This window comes from Perca fluviatilis, chromosome 24 (assembly GCF_010015445.1).
Source record: "Perca fluviatilis chromosome 24, GENO_Pfluv_1.0, whole genome shotgun sequence".
NCBI classification, from domain to species: domain Eukaryota; kingdom Metazoa; phylum Chordata; class Actinopteri; order Perciformes; family Percidae; genus Perca; species Perca fluviatilis.
In genome coordinates, this window is record NC_053135.1 from 4,956,686 (window position 1) to 4,964,686 (window position 8,001).

Below are 8,001 nucleotides of genomic sequence, written 5' to 3' on the forward strand. Positions count from 1 at the left end.
CCCAGCAGGCTGAGGTCAGTTGGGTAGGGGGGAAAAGACAAGGTCAACCATTACATTATATCAGAGGCTTCTTACTCACTCCTATCGCTTCCAATTTATTAAATACAGGAGCACTGTTCGTCTTCCCTGCGCTCTGGAAGATAATCGACAATGTAATTAAGTGGCAGTGGGCCCGTGTCCGTGGGGGATTGTGGGGGATGTAATGGCTCAGGCTGATAGGAGATAATCGCAGGACACAATAACCGCTGCCAAGAGAATTGCTCTGGGCTTCTTTATGGTCATAATAAGTGTAACCTTGTCTAACACTGTAAGGTAAGTCAAATACGTAGGCACTAACATTTTTGTTTGGGTACGTGAACACACACACACAAAAGCTCATGGGTACACACTCTTACAAACATAAGCTTGCTAACATCCCTCTCTCTCACACTAGACGGAAGCTCGCATGTGATGTATGTCACTGTCAGCTCAAACTCTTCCCCCCCCCCCCGAGCAATATCAACTAGGAAGGAGGGTACACCTACCCAATCATGACAAATCACCCTTTCCACTAGCTGTCCCACCTCAGGCGGTTGTAACAACAGTGTCAGCTCAGATGAAGAAAAGGGGCAACTCACCAACATGGAGTCACTGAACCTGGTGACCGCTTTTACTTTCATGTTGTCGGGCTGCTTTATTTCATTACACTCTTTGAGGTTTTGTCGCACACAGTGGTGGAATGGAGCTAAGTACATTGACTCAAGTAGTGTGCTTAAGTACAAATTTGAGGTACTTGACTTGAGTGTTTTCATTTCATGCCACTTTCTACTTCTCCTCCACTACATCTCAGAGGGAAATATTGTACTTTTTACTTCTTAATCTGACTACATTAATCATGGGTTATTCTGGCCATTTTCTTTCTTGCGGATTCTCTTTAATGCCACCAGGGCGATGCTATCTTGCATCTTGTATCTTAAATTGGATTATGGTTGTATATTTATTTAATCTATTTTATTTTTGGCAACCTGTGTGTTCTTTGCTGCTCTTGCCTGGGTTTTCCATTTGTTGACCTGCTGCTACTGAAATGTTGGTTGATTGAATGATTGGTGGTGTCCATGGTGTTGTCTGTTTTTTTATGTGACTGGTTGATTGCAAAATTGAATTGCCCTTTTGGGATAAATAAAGTTGTTTGAATTTAATTCAATTTAATTGACTGCTTTAGGTACTAGTTACTTTACAAATTAAGATTTTTGCACACAAAACACATGTAGTTTATAAAATAAATGGCCTACAAGTCCAGCTGAAATGATTAGCTAATTAAACACTTAGCTGATTGACAGAAATGTTTGGATGGTTTCCAGTTTCTAAAATGTGAGGATCTTTCTGCACTGAGTACTTTTACTTTTAATACTTTAAGTACATTTTTCCAGATGGTAATGACATACTTATACATAGGAAACATTTTCAATGCAGGACTTTTACTTGTAACAGAGTATTTTTACAGTGTGGTATTAGTAGTTTTACTTAACTAAAGAATCTCAATACTTCTTCCACCACTGGTCGCACAGATTGCAGCCAAACAAAGTTTCTCAGTAAGGACTTTAATCTTGTTGGTTTTCATCCTCTTCTTTTTTTTTGACTTGTTGGGTGTCATTCTAGGTGAGGCTTGAACAGCTGGCAAATCGATGCAGTTTAATCTCACAATTTGTTTGAAATTGAGTTTCTATGTTTTGACATGTGTTACTGTTTTCTTGCATGTTAATAACAAATTACTGTAGGAAAACAGCCAACACTCACCTTCAGTATTTTGAGTAAGTCCCTCCTCTTGTTTGCATTCAGCTGGCTGACAAAACACCGTAAACACCAGTGTCTATCACTACTAATTACTTATGCAAATAAGCACAGAACAGTAATTACACCCTGCCAACACTCTCGTGAGGTAAACCAGCATTGTCTGTCATCAAAACTATAATTGTTATACAGAATAAAAATGTTAACACTTTAGGCCACAGCCTTATTTTACGCAATATTTAGTGATGAACAAATGAAAGTTGTAATTCCACTTGCAAAAAATTAACTGTTGTTCATCAGACCCGGTGCATTGGAGACCATGTTATGTGTGATTTTTGTAAAATATATCATTACATGAAAAATACCTTGTTATAAGTGAAAAGGATGAGCACATATTCTTGTTCTAACAAAAAACTGAGCAGATAAGTATTTCTTCACGGTGGCAGCAGGACGCTGCAGTACTTTGTTGGGATGGTTCAGTGTAGATGTATTTCCTTAATGACCTCAACGATGGGCAGGACTTTGGTAGTTGTATTTTTTCATTTAATTTTTTTGTGGCCTTTTTTGGCCTTTATTTTCGACAGGACAGCTTAGACATGAAAGGGGAGAGAGAAGGGGAAAGATGCAGCAAAGAGCTGCAGGTCGGAAGCAATCCCGCTGCCGCTGCGGCAAGGACTGAGCCTCTGTATATGGTGCGCACGGTCTACCAGGTGTGCTACCCAGGCACCCGGGTAGTTGTATGTTACAACAAAAAAGTATGCCTGCGTCAGGGGTAGAATATTAAGTGGGTACTACAGAAATAATGAGAACCAACCTGTTTTGTCTAAATCCATGAACACAGGTGGTAAACAGCGGAGCCGTTGCTCTGCAGGAATGCACTGTTGTTTCTGCAGAGATGGTATTTCTGCAAGTTGCACGTTTCATTATCAAAGGCTTAGTGTCAGATTGGTTTCCTGGTTTAGTAATTTTTTTTAATCTGCCTTTCTCAGCTCACCTAGTGGGATGTCAGAAGCGTGTAGTGCAAAAAGACTCCATGCGCTGGCTGAGCATCAGCCAAGCTCACAGGTTGTTCAGCCGAGAATCACTGCAAGGTCAATCATTGCCTCGTTTGCTGAAAAACTATTTGCGAATCCCGCTAATGGGCCTGTTCAGAGACTGTATGTGATTGAGAATTTGCTCTTAGACAGCAGCACATTACTGTTATCTTGAGTTCTTTCAAGGCGCTTGTACAAGGGCATTTCTCAGGAAGTCCAGCTGAAATGAGAAATATCAGCTGGGTAGGAGGGGTAACCAATCACATGAATGAATGAATGAATGAAAGTTTATTCGGTTACTGAACATAGAACGTAATATATGTACAGCATTTCATTAGAAAGAAGGGTGGTAACCGAAAAGGTGTAGGCTGAAGCCATGGCTTATTACCCTGTTTTACAAAACAACATCTACCCATCAGAATTTAAACATAAACAATATACATGACTCAGGTACATACATGTATACATACTATATATATATATATATATATATATACTCATATACATACATACATACATACATACATACATACATACATACATACCTACAGACATATGCACTTAATCAAAAAAAAAATTCTTAGGCCACCATATATTTAACAAAAATGTATGTTTTAAACTGTTTTTTAAAATGAGGTTACAGTAAAAAGGTGGTTGCTCTGGGTCCCAGCAGTGGTGGAAGAAGTATTCAGATCCTTTACTTAAGTAAAAGTACTAATACCCCACTGTAAAAATAATTTGTTACAAGTAGAAGATCTGCATTGAAAAAGTTACTAAAGTAAAAGTATGTATTTTAGAAACTGGAAACGATCAAAGTTCAGTTCTGTCAATCAACTAAGTGTTTAATCATCTAATCATTCCAGCTGTACTTGTAGGCCTATTTATTGTTGGGTAGTTTAATTTATAATTAAACATCTTATTTTATAAACTAAATGTGTTTTGTCTGCAAAAATCTTTTTTTAAGTAACTAGTAACTAAAGCTGTCAGATTAATGTAATGGATTAGAAGTAGAAAGTAGCATGGATGACAGAGTGAGACTCAGTATCACCCTGCTTTCCTCGTGAATCAGGAGATTCATTGTAGGCCTCATACATGTGAAGTATGCTCTTCCACTGAGCAGCATCCGAGGTCAAAGAGCTGCAGTGCTCAGCATGAGATGTGTATCAGATCTGAGGGGCGTCCAGACTGGCCTGCATGTTAACAGAATGCTGTGCTTTTATCCTCAGTCTGATGTTCACATCATTTTCTACTGAGTCTCTGAGGTACTTTTGACTCAAACAAACAACTGTGAGTGATTAAGGCAGGCTGTGCAAATGCTATTCATAAATGTAGAATGGCACATCAGCATGGTTCAATTCTTTGCCCTAAAGTGAGAAAAATACACCAGGAAATCCATTAAAAAACAGTCACCTTGATTATTAAGATTCACACATCCCTGATATTTTGAAAAGCTGAATTTAGGGTGACAAAAGGTCTACACTTGCAAGCTGAGCTTATACTTTCCCTATAAGAGGCCTTCACAACTAGCCTGCAGAAACTTAAATTACCACTTGAATGTTTCAAGTAATAAATAAAATACAAGTAATAAATAGGTTTACTTGAGGCCAGCCGCAGTGCTCAGTACTTAATACTCACAGGTTATAATTTGCTATTTATGTCTTGCTTTTATAAAATCTCATAATAAATATTCACCGTTACAAAAACATAACAGTCAAGATAAAGAGGAAATTGAGTTCTGTTTGTAATAGGGGCGTAATGTCATTAATTCACATGTTCCAACGCTGTGTGCCATCTGCAGAATACGACATGGTCTATCACAATGCAGTACATCTGAAAGGTCCCCTTAGAGGTGCAAAGTGATTTTAAGGTATTATCTTGGAATACAAAATATGAATGCAGGGTAGGCTATGTGCAGGAATCCTAAAGGTTAAATCTAATGACCATTTAAGGCCTTTTTTTAAGACCCTTTCCATACATTTTAAGACCTCATCGGCACTTTGAGTCCTAACCAGTTACATCAGCGAAACACTTTGACTTATATTTACTATACATTGATTGATGATAGCACAACTAAACAGTCATAGTTTGTGATGGCACACACACCCACTTTATTAGGTTAGTTAACTCTTTATTAGGCTACTAAATGTGAATCAAGATTATGTACTGTACTTTATTGCCTTTTTCTCGCCTCAGATGTTTTCAGAAACACATTTTAGTGTACTGTTTAGTTGTAATTTGAGGAGGTTTGTGACCAGGCATCCATTTTTTTTTCCTTCTTCATAACGGACCAAGCACCGCCCCAACTTGTGTCGCTCAGACCTACGTTGTTTCTTTGCTCTGATTGGTTGTAGGTGTATTTAATTGCGTCCATTTTGGTGTGCGCCCGTTGATAACTATTGGAAATCGAACACAAACTGAGAGGTTCCAGTCTAATACGCATTTGAGAATCAACTGAGGTGGAAATTTTAATCATGCAAACGTTCTATTTAACAACGTAGTCAAGGTTTTGAAACGGGACTAGGTTAGTAAAACAAAAGGGATTGGCTTTCTTGCAGCTGATGAATAATACTGAGTAAGTTCTGTATTGACAGGATTGGTATTTGTTTTATTTGTTTTGCACTAACGTAAGACAGCTGGTATATAGTGTCTATTATATGTCGATGGGTAACTGCAGGAAGTTCATGCTAATGCTGCTAACATCCAGAATATGAGCTGCCATTTCTCACTAGAATTCCATGTGTCATGTTAGCTAGATATAGAGGTCTGACAGATGTGTATTACCATGTGGCATGAAGTAAAAATAGTTGTATAAATGCAAGGATACAAATTTAAGTGAGCCCATCCATTTCTGAATACTGAAAATGTCTAAATATAAGCTATCATGACATTGTTGCAATGTGTTTACTACCGCCCTGCTGCACACACATCCTGGGAAACCTCTATATTCTATGTTCAGTCACTGATAGATTTTATTAATGAATAACTTATTAAAGGATAGTCTTCTTATTCCGGCCCTTGCCCTCCATGTGGTCACAGTCACTCTGTTATTGGTGCTGTAATAATGATTATGATAATGAAAATCTTCAATGGTAATGACTGTCATCAGTTATGATGAAATTAGGCCCATGTTATATTGTCGATCCTTTTCACTTCCCCTTTTGGGTTAATGATACATCTTCAAATATGGATTTATTTTACAATGACCACTCTAATTTAAGTTTTATGGGACTGACCGTGTTGGAGCCTGACAGAAGAAAAGACATGAAACCTCAGCACCTTTCAATATGGGCTCTGCCTTCCTGTGTTAAAGCTAGAAGAATCAATCTCAAGTCCAGACACAAAATAAAATCAGATTCATGAAAGAAAACAAATGTGGGACCAAAAAATTCTATTCGATTATGCAGCTATGTAACCTTCTGGTAGTATTTGCCATCACCACACTGTTTGTTAAAGGTCAAGCATGTGTTTTCAGAACTGAGTAATATTCTGAGTTAAGAGGACACTTCCAACAGGCCTGCTGAACAAAGCAGCCTTTTAGTATGATTGAGCATCTGAGTGAAGACTCAAAAAGCAACTCACACTTTCAGTCACTCATAGCAGGAATATAACCTCCAGCTGCTACCTTAGATCAAACATGGAACTTTCTAGTTATGCTCTCTGCAGTCTGAAGCCAGGTTTCATGTTAATTTCTTTTCTTCTCTACCACATTTAAATTCTGACTCAAGACACCACCGCCTTAAGGCCAGCTATTGACAAGGCAAAAAAACAAGGGTCTCCTCCATTTTATTTACTGCTCCTGCAAGCCAACCAATTTACTGGCCATGCCCTCTGTGAGCTGTAATGGCTTCTTGACAGTCAGCACTTTAAATGCTATAGAGCCCAGCTGGCCAGTAAAGACCGTAAAACAAATGATCCTCATGGGAAATTAAGGGGAGATGTAATTATGAGAGGCGCACACAATAATCCATGTGATAGCACCTGCAACAAATAGTTTTTTTAAATTATTATTATTAGCATCGTTTTTAAAAGCAACAAAGCGGTACAAAAATAGTTTTGGTCCTGCTGCTATTACTAAGCTGAACAGGCAGTAGCGATATTCGCACAGATATGATAGAAGCATTTTTAATTTGGTTTAAACCTGCTTTTATCTTTATTTAACTTATTTATCCTTCTCTCTCTCTCTCTCTCTCTCTCTTATGGTCGTCCTGATTGGTGGAACCTTGAGTAAACCATGAGTATTTGTATTTGTATCAACTAATCTACCCACAAAGTCAAGTCAAGTCAACTTTATTGTCAATTCTGCAATATGTGTCAGACATACAGAGCAATTGAAAATAAGTTTCTACGTTTCTGCCTACAGGCACAAATAAAGTAACCTGAACAGAAAATCTCAGTTACAGTTAACACCCAGCAACATTTGGAATCCGAAAAGAAGCAATATTAGTCACAATATTCAGTTTGCCTGTGTTGGGCTTGTTTATGTGGACTGAGATCATACAAAACCCACTGAGCGGAGCTTGCTTATCACTCTCACACCCAACAGAGACACATCCCTCAGCCTCCAGCGCCTGTCTTCATCACTCAGAATTGCATTGACACTACATGGCACAAAGTCAAACAGTGTCCCCTCATTGATTGAATTGGCATGGGAAGCTGCGAGTTTAGATTGCATCTAAGGAATGCTAATTTACCAGGAGTCTGGGTCTGGAGATGTTGTGATTAAAGACTCAATTTCCCAGAGGTCAGTGTGGTGTGATCACATATTACCACTAACTGATGGAGTGTCTCTGACATCTGCACTCTGACGGTACAGCTGTCACAAGCGGCAGCAGCATCAACACCAGTTAACATGGAATAGAGAATCAAGCGGCTGCGTCAGATTTAATATTCCTGTCCGAGTCAAGAATTCATTCAGTGGTGGAGTTCTTAAGTAGCTGTGTTATGCTATCAAACTGCTTATTCATGGTTTGGTTTATGTAAGTGAAAAAGTAGAGGGAGAGGCCTACAGCAGCTCTCGGCTATAAGCGGCTAAGCCCTGAAATGCTGCCATCCAGCATTATCTTCACATAGCAGGAAGCCCTGCCGTGCATTATCCCAACATGTGTCTCAGTGGAAGGCAGTTCAGACTAGCCAGTTCTAATGCGGTTGTGCTTTGCTACGGTACCGAGTAACACTGACAGCGCTCTCCTGTGTTTAT